We start from the raw sequence: 15113 nt of genomic DNA on the forward strand, positions 1-15113 counted from the left end.
TAGCTAAAATAAAACAAATAAGACTCTCCAGAGGAAAAAAAATTATCACACATACTGTGAAAAGCCCCTTGATTTGTTAAGCATAATTTTGGAAATATTTAAAAAAGATGAGGGCTAATAATTCTGACCTCAACTGTATGTATGTATATTTATAAATATATATATATATATATATATATATATATATATATATATATATATATATATATATATATATATATATATATATATATCGTTATACAATTACTTTCCAAATTACTCTAATCTGCCTAGTAAACCTAATTACCCTGGTTAAGTCTTTAAATGTCGCTTTAAGCGGTATAGAAGTTGTGTAGAAGTGTTCACAAAGATGTTTTATTCACAATGTTGTACCTTTTATATATACATAAGAGGGAAAATAGAGTGGAGGAACTCTGACGTCAATTTGTATGCAAAAACCCGGAATCGAGTTAGCATTTTAACAGTTTCGGTTCCCTCGTCCCAAAGTCTATGGGTTTTTTGAATAGGGTTTTTGAACGTCACAGGCGAGCGCCCCAAAGGTGCTGTAGTCCGTTTATAGCCTAATGTTAGCTTTTCGGTTTTTGCATTTACATTTAAGGTCTTTAAGTGCTAAAAGTTGTATTTTAGTGTGAGGATTATCCGGTTGAACAAAATATGTAAGTGTAATGAACACTTTTTATCACCATTTTTCTTAGAAGACATTTTTCTAAAGGTGCTGTTGACTTAAAATAAAAAACAAATCTAATTAGTTTACAAATTAAGTTGTTTAATAAAATGAAATGACACAGGAAAAAAGTATTGAACAAATGAATAAAGGGAGGTGTAGAAAGGCAGAGAAAGTCCAGACAGCTGCTGAAATCTCTCAGAAGTTATTCAGCAACCCTCTGCCCTTTGTCATTGTAAATGAATATTAGCTGCTTCAGTCCAACATCTACATTAGCAGGATGATGAAGATGAAACCAGGGTGGACATTTCACCAAAACAATGATCCACAGCCAAGGAAACTCGAATGCTTTCAGAGAAAGAAAATCAAGCTGTAGAATGGCCCAGCTAATACAAGTCTGTGAAAAGAAATCCCACCCGAGCAATGTACGTGACTTTATACTCCACATGAGAGTCATCTTTAAGGTAAAAGGTAATATAATATGTTCTGTAATCATAGCAAAGATAAATTGAATCATCAGTTATTAGAAATGAGTTATTAAAACTGTTCTGTTTACCTGTAAATTTGTCTTCAATAAACATTTTTTTGTTAAACAGAATTTGGAGGAAAATATACAAAAGGGATAAAAATACTGACTTCTGCTATACTTACATATGTGTTTATTTATATACATTTTATTAATTTATTTGTTTGCTGTGTAGTTTGCCTTAATATCAGACTTGAGGTGCTTGTTTGCCCGTGACAGTTCTAGGTAGTTCTATTCTAATTCTGAGTTGAATGAGCCTTAAAAATGCATTAGTGATCATAAATTTATGTAGACAGAGACACATGTCCCAGAATGCACCATTTCAGCAGGTAGCTTGAATACAGGGATTAGCCACTCTAAATAAGAGAGTCTGTCTCTTTGTGGATGCATACAGTCCTCAGCATAAATGAGTACATCCCCTTTGATAATGAATATTTTAATCTATTCCTCAGTGAATATAGACAATATTTCATGATTCATTGAAACAAAATAGTTTTATTAAAACTAACAACATACAACATACATTGAATGATAATAATGTGATAGTATTTAAAATTTTACAAACTACAAAATTGCAGTTACATTAAATGTTTTCTGTGTTTCTATTAAGTTTTCATCATTATTCAAATTTTATTTATTATTTTCCCCTGACATTTTCATTAGGATGTGCTATTTTTTTTATTTTTTTATTTTTTGCAATGTGATCTTGGGGTATTTTGTTAGATTAGTTCCAGTTTTAGCTTTGATATTAACTAATATAATATATATTTACCAATATATTGTTGTATTGCATTCTATAGCAAGTATTGAAAGTAAGTTTAAGGCTCGTGTTTATTTATGCTAGCAACTGTGCATACATACAGCAGGGAAAAAAGTATTGAATACTTCTTGTTTTTTTTCTAGGAGTATTATTTCTAAAGAAGCTGTTAACATGGGATTAAACCAGATTTTGGTGAAACCCAAACAATACAAACATAAAAATAAAACTAATCTGAAAAATTAGTTATGTGTAATTACAAGAGAATGACACAAGGAGAAAGTAATGAGCTATCTAATACTTCATGTAAAAGGCTTTTTTAATGATGGCAGCTCTCATATGGAGAATAAAGTCACATTAAATTGCTCAGGAGTGAGTTTAAAAACCTTGATAGTTTTGTGGGTCTCATCTAATAAATCTGATCTGTAATTTGTATTTTATATTGTATTCAAATCAGGTGATTGGTTGGGCCATTCTACAGCTTGATTTTCTTTCTCTGAAAGGATTTTAGAGTTTTCTTGGCTTTGTTTTGGATCATTGTCTTGCTTAAATGTCCACCCTGGTTTCGTCTTCATCATCCTGCTATTGTAGGTGTTGAACTGAAGCCACTGATAATAATTTACAATGACGAAGGACAGAGAGTTGCTAAAGAACTACTAAGAGATTTCAGCTGCTGTCTGGGCTTTCACTGCCTTTCTACACCTCCCTTTCTTCATGTGTTCAATACTTTTTCTCGGCGCCATTTCATTTTATTATGCATAACTTAATTTGCAAACTAATTGGATTTGTTTTCTTTGCACATATGGATTTATTTGGTTGTTCCCAACATCTGGGAAAAAAATTCAAGTCAACTGCACCTTTAGAAATGTTTTCTGAGAAAAATGGTGACGAGTTCAATACTTACTTTCTCTGCTGTACATGCATACATACATACATACATACATACATACTGCACATACATACATGTAAAATCTGTTTAGATAAAAAATAAATAAATGGAGTTGTTTTTAAAAATAATCAGCATCAAATCATTATATTAGAATGATTTCTGAAGCATTGTGTGACACTGATGGCTGGAGTAATGATGCTGAAAATTCTGCTTTGCATCACGGAAATAAATGACATTTTAATTAGTGCTGCTAAGTGATTAACATTTTGAATCTAATTAATTACGCAGTGTGGCAAATACTTAATGTAATCAATCACCAATTTATCGCACATTACATTTGGTTGAGGAATTATGCCCATAAGAATATTTAAAGTGATTGTGTCATTATTCCTTTAAAAGTCATTATTCCTTTAAAACCTGTTTTAACATTTTTTATTGTCTTGTTTCTTGTATTCTTGTTTATTTAAAGCACTTTAAATTACCAGTGTGTATGAAATAACCATGATATTTTTATTATTATTACTATTTTTTTGTCAAAAGTTGCATTTAAATTGGTATTCAGTGTTCAAATAAATAAATTCAATTAAATTTACAAACTGTTTATTGGAGAAAAGCTAAACTGAAAATTCTGTAATCATTTACTCACTCTTCACTATTTCCAAACCGTCATGAGTTTCTTTACTCCACTGAACACAAAATAAATTATTTTGAAATATACTGGAAACCTGTAACTTCCACTGTATTTGTTTTTCCTACACTGAAAACCCTAATAATTTGACTGAACGAAATGAATTGAGTAAACTTGTTGCCTCAATTTAATTCTCCCAAAACTTGCATATTTACGTTTATTTAACTTGTCAGTTTGGTAGATTATACTTAAACTGTTCAGTTAAAAGTGTGTCTGTGTGTGTAATTATATACTATAAAAATGTATTTAAAAGAAAAAATTCCCATTATGGTTAATAATCATACATGAAGCCTTGTTTTCTGAATAAAAAAGACCTTGCATTAAAAATGACCTATTTTTTTTTTCAAAGGATTAAATTGTGATTTTGAGCTTGAAATCTTAAGTTCATGCATTGTCATTGTGTAAAGGTTAAATAAACTCATGTTCTTAGGTGACAGAACCAAAATGCAATATTTTAAGTTATGTTCAGTCAACTTTACTTGATTGTTTAAGTAAAGACAATATTGGGGTTTACAGTGTAGTATGGATGTCAATGGTTACAGGTTTCTAACATTTTTCAAAATATCTTCTTTAGTGTTCAACAGAATAAAGGACCTCATAAAGGTCTAGAACCACTTGAGAGAGAATAAATGGTGAGTCGGGCGGCATGGTTACTCAGTGTTTAGCACAGTCACCTCACAGCTAGAAGGTTGCTGGTTCGAGTCCCGACTGGCTCAGTTGGCATTTCTGTGTGAAGTTTTTATGTTCTCCCCGTGTTGGTGTGGGTTTCCTCCAGGTGCTCCGGTTTCCCCTACAGTCCAAAGACTATAGGGGAATTGGTTAAACTAAATTGTCTGTAGTGTGTGTGTGTGTGAATGAGTGTGTATGGGTGTTTCCCAATACTGGGTTGAAGCATGGAAAGGCATCCGCTACATATAACATTCATTCATTCATTCATTATCTTTTCAGTTTAGTCCCTTTATTAGTCCGGGGTCGCAACAGCAAAATTCAAATCAGCTTATCCAGCATATGTTTTACGCAACAAATGCCCTTCCAGCTGCAACCCATCACTGGGAAACATCCATACACGCATACACTATGGACAATTTTTTAGCTTACAATTTAAGATTTTAGCTTAATTCACCTATTCCACATGTCTTTGGACTTGTGGGGGAAACCGGAGGAAACCCATGAGAACACGGGGAGAACATGCAAACTCCACACAGAAATGCCAACTGTTCCAGCTAAGGCGCGAACCAGTGAATTTCTTGCTGTGAGGTGATAATGCTACCCTCTGCGCCACCGTGACGCACTGCGTAAAACATATGTGCTGGATATGTTGGTGGTTCATTCCGCTTTGGCGACCCCTGATGAATAAAGGTACTAAGCTGAAAATGAATGAACGAAATTGGTTATAGTGTGTGAGTGTATGTGTGAATGAGAGTGTACAGCTGTTACCCAGTACTGGTTGGTGGTTCATTCTGCTGTGGTGACCTCTGAACTAGAGACTAAGCAAAGGAAAAAATAATTAAACGAAATGGTGAGTTAATTTGTCACTTTAAATAGCATTTTGAAATGTGCATTATTACTGATTTACTGTATTTTATATAATATAAAGTCATTGTCATCATATTAAACTTGGTTAAAATCATTCCAACTCCAACCTGTGGAGTTGTGTAGGAGTTCAAAGGTCATTCGGCACTTACACATACTCGCACGCCTACATTTATGTGTAAAATGAAGCAAAATGGCTGAACGAAATGTTATCTGATGTGAACCACATGTGCGGCTTCTGTGCAACTTACAGCTGTGTGAAAGGTCAGTGCTGTGAGGTCCCGGTTTCACCATGTGCCCGATGGCACTTAAGGGAAGGGCGGATCGACCTCTGCGCGGTAGGAAGGCCAGCACATTGCACAGAGTAATTTATTCATGGCTTTGTGGTTTTTTCACGATATTTTGCCATCCATTTTTTATTGAGAGAGAGAGAGAAACTGACTCACACGGCGTGGTGTTCCTGTCCATTAATACTGCATGCCAGTCTTCTACCATGAAATGTTTATAGAGTAAATAATTGCTTCTTGTTAAGGCACACTGTCGACACCACAAGCCGACGGTCTGTGTTTGGATCATGAGAGGACATTCTGAAATTAGGCTACATCTTTACACCACTTACTGTCATCTCACTCTTTTAATGGCTCATGTCCTGCTATTTCAAATAGAGTCTATTATAGCAGATCAGTTCAGATTAAAGCACTGAATAATTGATAGTTTTTGTGCTAAGATCTATCAACGTTGCACTGTATTGTACATTATGTGGATTTGCTGTGGACTTAAAGTTGAAGTCAGAATTATTAGCCCTCCTGTATTTATTTTCTCCAATTTCTGTTTATCGGAATGAAGATTGTTTTTCAGTACATTTCTAAACATAATACCATGCTACTATTTATAAGCGATATGACATTCATCATAATGCCATGTTTTCTAAATTCAAAGACTTGTTTTGTCACTTTACATTATTATTGTAACTGGTTTTATTTTTAGAATTTTGTAGTGACACACTGAGGGCAGGATACACCTACTGGCATCGGCACATAGTTTTATTGCGTACACCTGTGTGGCTCATTATTGGAAGTGTGTGGATATTCAACCTTTTAAAAGGCGTCTGTGTGAGTATTGAATGCGACTTCTGGAGTGCAGGTGAAGCCTCTGTGGTCAAAGACCGTTTCCTTTAGTCCCTGGTTGACCTTCTGCGGGTGAGTTGTTCGCTTTTTAGTTTTTACTTTGTTTTAAGTGATCATCTTAAAAAGGCTTTGATCATTAGGAAAGTGACTGGTGCTGTTTGCAAAGTCTGCTCTAGCCTGGGTGAGTTGTTTATTATTAGTCTTTTTCGTTAGTTTTGATAGTCTAAAGAATGCCTTTTTTTTAGGAAAGTGTGTGTGCGTGAAACGATGAGTGCCGTTCGCAAAGTCTGCTCTAGCCTATGAAATTATGAAAGGTAAGAAGTTTGTTTGTGGGTTTTAAAGAAGCGTTCGTTTTTAAATTTGAATTGTCTTGAATTTCTTTAGCCTGATGGTGCTAGCTGTTGTTTCAGATTATTATTTGTGGCTGCCTTTTAAACTTGTCTCAGCAGCTGTCCTGGGCTGTGATTAATTCTTGTGGACATTCCATTAAACATTATGGTGACAAAAAGATATTTAGCAATCCAATTGACCCAGATCCATTGATGGACATTTTTGGTGTCATGCCTGAGAATATAGATCACAGTAAAGACTTTAATTTATTGCCTTTACTCCACTACTAGCAAGATGTTTAATATTATTTAAGTGGAAAAGAGTAGACCTATTTTTTTATGTTTTGTGATTTTGTGCAGTTTGTCTTTTTGCGCCTGGGTATTTAATTGGTAGTTTTGATGAGACCATTTTACATTTTTTTTAAACGGAGTATGCCATGGCGTGAATTCAGGGCTCAACAATAAGGACTGTCCTATGGCCGGGGCCAGTGTAAAAGACTATTGGGACAGTGTCGCCTTGTCACTAAAGTTTAATTTGCCTGCGACTATATCAATTGTGTGCATTTTAAGCTTGTGCTTTTTAGTCCTAAAATGCTACCTTCTCTGTGATGTCGTTAACACCATATTTCTTTTTAGATTCTCTTAGATTTGATGTTTTGAACATGATATTTTTTTCTGTAACCTGATAACAACCAGTACAATGAAGAGACAGCAACATGGCGGCAACATCAAATTATGAGGGTAAAATAAAATGTCTGGCGTCTTGGAAGCAGACATTTACATGAGAACAAAACAAAAAAATTAAGCGATTATTTATTTATTTATCTATTTATTTATTTGCACAATATGCCAGTCAGCCACCATTTGTTAAATAATTTCAAACTGCAATAAAATACCTCCACATTTTCCAAAATACACTTTTAGTTTGCATAGCACTGAATTTTGCTCATCATACATTTATTAACATTTTTTAAATATTAAAATAAAATTCTGAAATTCTAGATTCACAGATTTATTTTTGATAAATTATTTAAAATATGTAGCTTAAAAAATAACTACTAACTTGCCTTTTTTTTTTTTTTTTGATGGGGCCAGTGAAAATTTTGGCAGGGTAAGTAAAAATCTGAACCATTGGCCCGATCGGACCAGTAGAAAAACCTTTAGTGTTGAACCCTGGAATTTAATAAATTTTGTAATTTTTTGTAAAGTCACTTCTCTGTCATTAATCAAAAACAGATCAGCAGGGTCCTTCATATTGTTGTAACTTTTTGTGTTTATCAAACAAGTTCTTTTTTTTTAATATGTTCCCGGGTAGTAACCTAGATGGTGTAGTCGGGTTTTATTCTAATATCTTATAGCCAAGGGTTACAGTACTTTTACAATAGTGTCATGGTAATTAATTTGAAATTCTACAATATTTAACACTAGTACCATAGTATCTTTGTGAGTGATATTAAATTTAGTGCTTTTTGTAAATGATGTTACATTTACTATACTACCATGTTTAAAACACTATAGCCGTACCATAGTGTTTTTGTTTGTCATATCATATTTACTATAGTACCATGTTACTATTTATAAATTATATGGCACTTATCATAATACCCTGTTTTCAAAATTTGAAGACCCTTTTTGTCATTTTTCAGAGCAGGTAACCCATAATTCGTCTTTCATCATGTGTCAGTGTCTCGTTAATCATCCTTGCACACCTGTCCCTTGATCCCACAGTCCCAGGACAGACCCTGCGTGGGCTTCTGGACAAATGGCCAAGCTGAACAGCCTCATTTATTGCATTGTATTCGCCGAGTGTTTGAACAGATGAGGACTGTAGCGCTCCACCCCAGCAGTGTGTCAGCAGTGGGTGGAGGTCGAGTGGGGGCCAGGAAGGGTGGATGGAGTCTGAAAGGGTTTTTGGAAAGAGGCTGATAGGGGTCTGAAGAGCGGTGGGCATCAGAGTGGGTGTGGGCATGTCTTTTTGTCTTTGGGTCTTTATATGGATGAGGCTGCTCTGTGTGGGCGATTGGGAAGGGCTTGTTTTGTATTAATAAGTGCTGAGTGGGATTTTCATGTTCCCTGTGGTTTTACTATTGATAGGTCATTAAAAAGAGTGTGTTTTTATTTTAACTAATGACTGAGGTCACACTATGAGGTAAGTGTTTTTGGTTATATTTTACTTTCATGGTTCTATTTAGACATTCTGATGACTACACTGTAAGTTATTTAGTCAACTAGCTCTTATTAGAATGTTAATAGTCAGTTACTAGTACTAGTTAGTATAATAAACTGCTGTTTCCTCAAAGTTATTTGTAGTAGGTAGAATGTCTCTTGGAGGAACATTAAAATAAAGTTGTAGCAGATATTAAGCTGACAGTCTACTAATACTCTAATGACTGCTGGCTTATATGTGCCGCTCTGAAAAGAGAAGACCACTTTCTCTTTATTTAATGGATTTATTAGGTATAGGGTTGAATAACATATAATGAATTGTTTTCTATTAAAGTCTAAAACACTTTAAAAATGTAATAAAAAGACAGGTGATCAAAACAACATGTTTTCATGGATTATGACTGAATGTGATTCATTTCGAAGAAAAAAAAAAAATTAGCACTTTATTGTCTTAAAATGATTGTACTAAACATGACACTTTTTTTGTTATTTTATTGGAAAAAATGAAATGCCCTAAATTACTTTTTTAACGTTTGGAAGAGATCTAATTGGTATATATCACTGTAAATCCAAAATAAAATAAAACTGAGGATTTTCAAGTGGTCTCTATATTTTCCCCATAGTTGTAGTTGCAAAGATACTTATAGTCAACAGAATAAAGAGGATCAAATTTTACAGTTGGTTTCTTGTCTAAATGATTGAGAATTAGTTGTACAGCAAATAGTTCATTGGAAACTCTTAATTAGAAATCTTCAAAGAATGCTCTTGGCATTTATTATTCAGAGCCTGTTCAAAGAGGCTTATATACTGTACAAATGAACAAAATAATATCCTTCAGATAAACTGAAAGTGTGTCCCATTTAGTCAATATAACATTCCTTTTAGCAGGTCTTTTAATAGGTGTTCAGTTCAATTTTCATCTACAGTGTATGTTGAGTTATGCAAAGCTTAGATATTATTTTGATGGAAGCACAAAAAAAACTGAAATGCAATGCTCCCTTAAGTTGCATTAATTTAATCTAATATATTGCATTTATATATATATATATATTATAGAATTTATATTTAAAAAACTAATAGTACAAAATTTTCGCTTAAACGATTTAATTCAGATAACTTAAAACCCCTAAAAAAAAAAAACACAGTTCCTCCTAATTGCCAAAGTCCTTTTAAGGCAAGTCATTTCACTAGGCGGCCATCTTTGAAACACCCGTACGGGCAGTATGCTTTGGCATTCTGTCTGAATAAGGAAACATCTAACTCACCAAAACTGTTAGCCAAGCTTACGATTACTTTACATATTTGGAACAACCAATAAAATTAAGCAACAGCTGTCTCATAAGCTTCATTTTTAAATGTTTGAATCAAACAAAGTGAGCATATTTACAGGTGTCCGGAGCTGATGCGCATGCACACTCAAAAGGAATGAGATCACGACACTAACCACATTTATGGCCGTTCTACACATTATCATTCTCTGATTGATCATCTGATCTCGCTGCTCTTCTGAACTAATCCATAACTTGGTCTTGATGGTGAATCTCCTCCAGAAATGACAGCAACTTTTGGTTTACAAGCTTGTGTTTGCTTGAGTAGATTCTGTCATGTGATGTGCATTTGACAGGACAGACTGTACCTCACGTTCTTTTCATACAGATCACAAAACCAGAAAACTATTATTTTTAAGTGTACTTGGTTCATTTAAAAGCACAGATTTCAAGCTTTATTTGGATATATTTCTCATGTCTGTAAAGCAAGTATTCGTTAAGATTCCAGTGAGTTTGTTGACCACATGTCTGGTCTGAGCTTCTCCCCCAGAGCGATTGATGAAGGCTACCTTAAAGTATAGCTAAAACTTGTTCATTCACCAACAACCAGCGGACGTGCAATAACTTTAAGTATAAGGTAAACACAAAACAAAAGTTTCCATCTTGAGCTCCTTCGCAGGTCTCGACATGGACTTCAATGGAGTAAACAATCACTCCATTGAGCTCGCAACTCTCAGCATTAACCACACGCGTCACAGCTACCAAGCTGACCAATCACAGAGTTTGTGCTACGTGTCGTTGTAATGTGTGTAGTTAATTTTTTTCAGAGGTGCACATCAGTGTCTGTGTCAGCCATTGCAAGGGGTATGTGACCTGCGCCAGACTACATGTACGCTTGACATTGAAGTATAAGTCAGCCTTAACAGTTTCTTTGTATATTTAACACATTGTGTGTTACTTCTTCTTGTCGAATTGCTGAACCCCTACTCAGTTGTAAGTCACTGTGGATAAAAGTGTCTGCTAAATATAAATGTAAATTCACCCTTACTGAATGAAAATATTCATCTCATTCAGCAGTGTAAACAAAGTTTCCGAACCGGTTTCTTGTCTGATGTGGTTCATATTTAACTCGACACATGGATTGGGAGGGTTTACACAATCAGCCTGGGTTTCTTTGCAAAGACAATAAGTAAAAATCAAACGATCTTCCAGACGAAGGTTTTTTCCTGCAGCCTGAATATACAAACTCTCAGGAGCTTCAGTTTTCATATCATTGAGTGTATTTGAAAGCGAATTAGTTCTGGATCTTCCACGCTTCTCCAGAGGGCTTTATTTATTTGTGCCTGTTAGCACAGATTTTTGAGCAATAACACACACGCTTTCCTTTTCAGTCTGTTATGTGATAATTCTGAGCACTTTATAGAGCCTACTGATGTACTAAATATATGATAAAATAATGAAATATGATTATTATCTCATGCAAAATCAGCTTTGACAACCACTGAAATAAATTATGACTTGGATGAGAAAGAATAACACACAACTTAATTATTTAAAAAATAATGAAGCAGCAGAAATGTTTAGTTTTCTGTGTGGGAGCTGTATTTTCTTATACGCAAATGTTCACCCTCTTTATCAGATATTGCGATTAAGTACCTCAGGCCCTTGGTCATCTGATGCCAATGTGAGATTTGCTAGAAAACAGCAGAACACTGTATGACGCTTGTCTGAGGGAGCGCTATTGAATGCAGTTTGAGCCTGGAGTCATTACAAATATGGTGAAATAGATTTGTTTTTGATTGAGTATAGGGGAATTTGCACTGGAAGAAAGTTCTCATAGTTCCTAGAACTATACTTAAAAAGTTTAGGGTTAAATCTGATCCAACCATCCATCAATCTACTGCTTATTCATAACTGGGTCACTCAAAAGGTCACATCTGTGTCCGAAATGAAAATACAGTATGCGCATAATTAAATGTTTTTAAATACAAAATTTGCCCCACCTGTTGGATTTCTTTATAATAAACCCAATTAAGTCATGGGAATCCTAAAAGATTAGAATAATCCTAGAATAAAATATGTGGTCTTTGATCATTGGTTTAATAGACATGTGATCAAATTTTCCCTCCAATTAAATTGTGGGCCTGAACAAAACCGGCTCATTGGGTATATGTGCCCAGGGCTACATTTTTGAGAACTGAAAAAAATGCGTTTGCAGGTACATATGGTTGCATTTTGCATGTAAAACAAACACTACAAGGGGTTTAGGGAAGGGGGTGGGTGGATTAGTCAAAATCAAACTGATATATTTTGCACAGCAAGTTGACCAGCTTCTCTCATGGATGCTCACAAGAGGGACATTGAGATTAGCAGAAATGTTCATAGCGGCATTTACACACAGCGGATTTATAAGAAATGGCACATATAAAAAAAAACATGCTACATTAACTTATTTGAAATTGTCAAAAATGTACACGGCAGCCTCTAATGGATTTGTAAAAACAAAAACTACAAGCACAACCCAGGGTGCTCAAAAATGGAGCCCTGGGCACATATCAATGTGACAACCTAATTGCCATCCCTAAATTTGGAATGTACACTTGATAATTGTAGGTGATATTAATATGTTATAGAACGTTTTAGTATATAAGATAAGTTCAGGGTAAGATTTTTTAAATGTACTGAAAAACGTTCTGAATACAGGATCACCTCGAGGAAATTTCAAAAACAAAAATCAAAACATTTTATAAACATTTAAAAATTACTGCTATAGATTGTTTATGTTTGTTGTAAGGCTTCATTTCAGAGTGTGTGTCGCTGAATGGGCCATGGATTGACATCAAACTCCAGATGAGTCTTGCATGTGTGTGTGTGTGTGTGTGTGTGTGTGTGTGTGAGTGTGTTTTGGCACGTCTTCATTGTTGTTCAGTTTGACATTATGATAACTGAGATCTTACAGTGTGACATGGAGATCATGTTTGTAAAAAATATATGGAAAATTTCCGGAACCACTTTACCGCTTTAAAAGCGCTGTTCACATAGGCGAGGACGTTACGGAATTTTTTTCGGAAAAGAGCATTTACACATCCATTCCAAAATACCGGTAAATTCTGACATCATCAACCAGAAATGAGCTCTAAACGGCTGCGCTTGTGTTTGTAAACATTTGACTACATCACAAACTCTGTGAATGGATCAGTATTGTGAACAACTTCGATGAAAACATACAGAGAAACACTTTCACATGTTGAGGTGTACATGATATGTGTGTGTGCCCATGGGCTGTTTCATGGGCACACGCAAAGCTTGAAGGTAAACAAACAACGGCTTATCATAAGCATCTTATCGATAATTAATTACACGGTTGGCATTAAGATGAACATATAAACGTTATCTGACTAATTTCTAGCAGCTAAATGTGTCTGGAAAAATATTTTAAGGCTTTTATTCTCATAAACCGCGCGCACGCGAATGCGTCTGACTGTACTGATTGGCAAAAGCAGACGTCTCACGTTTGCACGTTTTAGACGTGCATGTGCTCTTTCCGGCAATCTTCCTTTTGTGTTCACACAGCGCAGCATTCCGGCAAATTACCGATAATGTTACAAGTTCTCTTTCCAGAAAATAGCCAGAACGAATTTACCGAAAAAGGGCCCGTTCACACATACAAACCTTTCCGGAAAACTGCTGGTAATTTTCCGGAAAGGTGTGTGTGTGTGAAAGGGGCTCTTGGCAGAGATCAATGTCCCATAATTCAATTTACAACCTGTAAATAAATGAAAAACACTTATACATACATTTGTTTATATTATTTCATAAAATAAAGCATTTTTGTTTTTTGGCCAAGTGGTTCCAGAATTTCCACTTTGGGTTTCAGCCTACACTGTAAAAAATATCTGTAAATTTACACTTTCTCTATTTTGTAAATCATATGTGTTTATCTTTTTTTTTCCAAATGACTAAGCCGAAAAGAAAATTGATAAATAATCACAAAATATTTTTAAAAAATGCTAATATCCGGATATATTTTACAGTAAAATAATTATTTCAGTCCATTTCTACTAATAAACACAGTAAATCAAAGCATTTCTCATTTTCAGGTGGTCTCTTAAATGTTTCCATAGCTGTAGAGGACACCTGATTTAGAAGAATATATTCTCATTCGAGGAAGCTGATATGTCTATTTAGGTGTGAAGTTCAATTGGCGTATTTTGCGTTTCTCTCTGGAAGCAGACATCAATTAGATGAGGAATCAGTGGGAGCTCACTGTACTAGGAGGCAACTTTAATGAAAATTGAACAGCACTTGAACTAACTTGGCAGACTGCCGCTCTCGCTCTGCACGCCGGCCTCATTATTTACCCATTAGCAGACTCTCTGTCCAAACCTTTTTATAGCAGGCAAACACTTGCTACTTTATCATGACTTCGCATCCATTTGAATAAACACAGTTTAATCTCGTCTGCATAATCTTACAGCTGCCATTCCTCATTAAGACAGAGTGACATTTTAAATTCACAGCAAGCAAAACACTGTGTTTTCTAAAAGTTCAAGCTCAAAAGTTATGATTTTGCATTGGCTCTATTTTTTTTTAACTTTTTTATGAATAGAGTTTTACTTAAGAATCATACTTAAAGTTGAAAACAATTTAATATTATTCATTCATTCATTTTCCTTCGACTTTTTAGAGATCATTACAGCAAAATGAACCGCCAACTATTCCAGCATATGTTTTACATAGCGGATGCCCTTCCAGCCAGTACTGGGAAACATCCATTCAAAGTCATTCATACTACAGCCAATTTAGCTTACCCAATTCATCTAAAGGGCATGTGTTTGGACTGTGGGGGAAACCCACAGAGGAAGCCCACGCCAAGACAGGGAGAACATTATTCTTTTTTTTTTTTTTCGTCGTAGTCCCTTTATTAATCAGGGGTTGCCACAGTGGAATGAACCGCCAACTTATCCAGCATATGTTTGGACAAACCCCACACTGGGAAACACCTATATTATTTATAGTGCATGTCTTTGGACTGTGGGGGAAATCGGAGCCCCCGGAGGAAACCCACACTGACACAGGAAGAGCATGCAAACTCCACACAGAAATGCCAACTGACCCAGCCAGGGCGTTTGAAGATGAAGATGAAGATTTTTTTCTTCTACTGAC

At 35.0% G+C, this 15113-nt stretch overlaps 1 protein-coding gene across 6 annotated transcripts in view; it reads left to right on the forward strand.

Annotated features, from left to right (window-relative positions):
- sema3ab (sema domain, immunoglobulin domain (Ig), short basic domain, secreted, (semaphorin) 3Ab) overlaps positions 1 to 15113 on the forward strand; it is a 165223-nt gene that overhangs the window by 85433 nt on the left and 64677 nt on the right. The gene's annotated exons all lie outside the window — the stretch shown is intronic.

Source organism: Danio rerio, chromosome 18 (assembly GCF_052040795.2).
Source record: "Danio rerio strain M-AB ecotype USA chromosome 18, GRCz13ab, whole genome shotgun sequence".
Taxonomy (NCBI): Eukaryota; Metazoa; Chordata; class Actinopteri; order Cypriniformes; family Danionidae; genus Danio; species Danio rerio.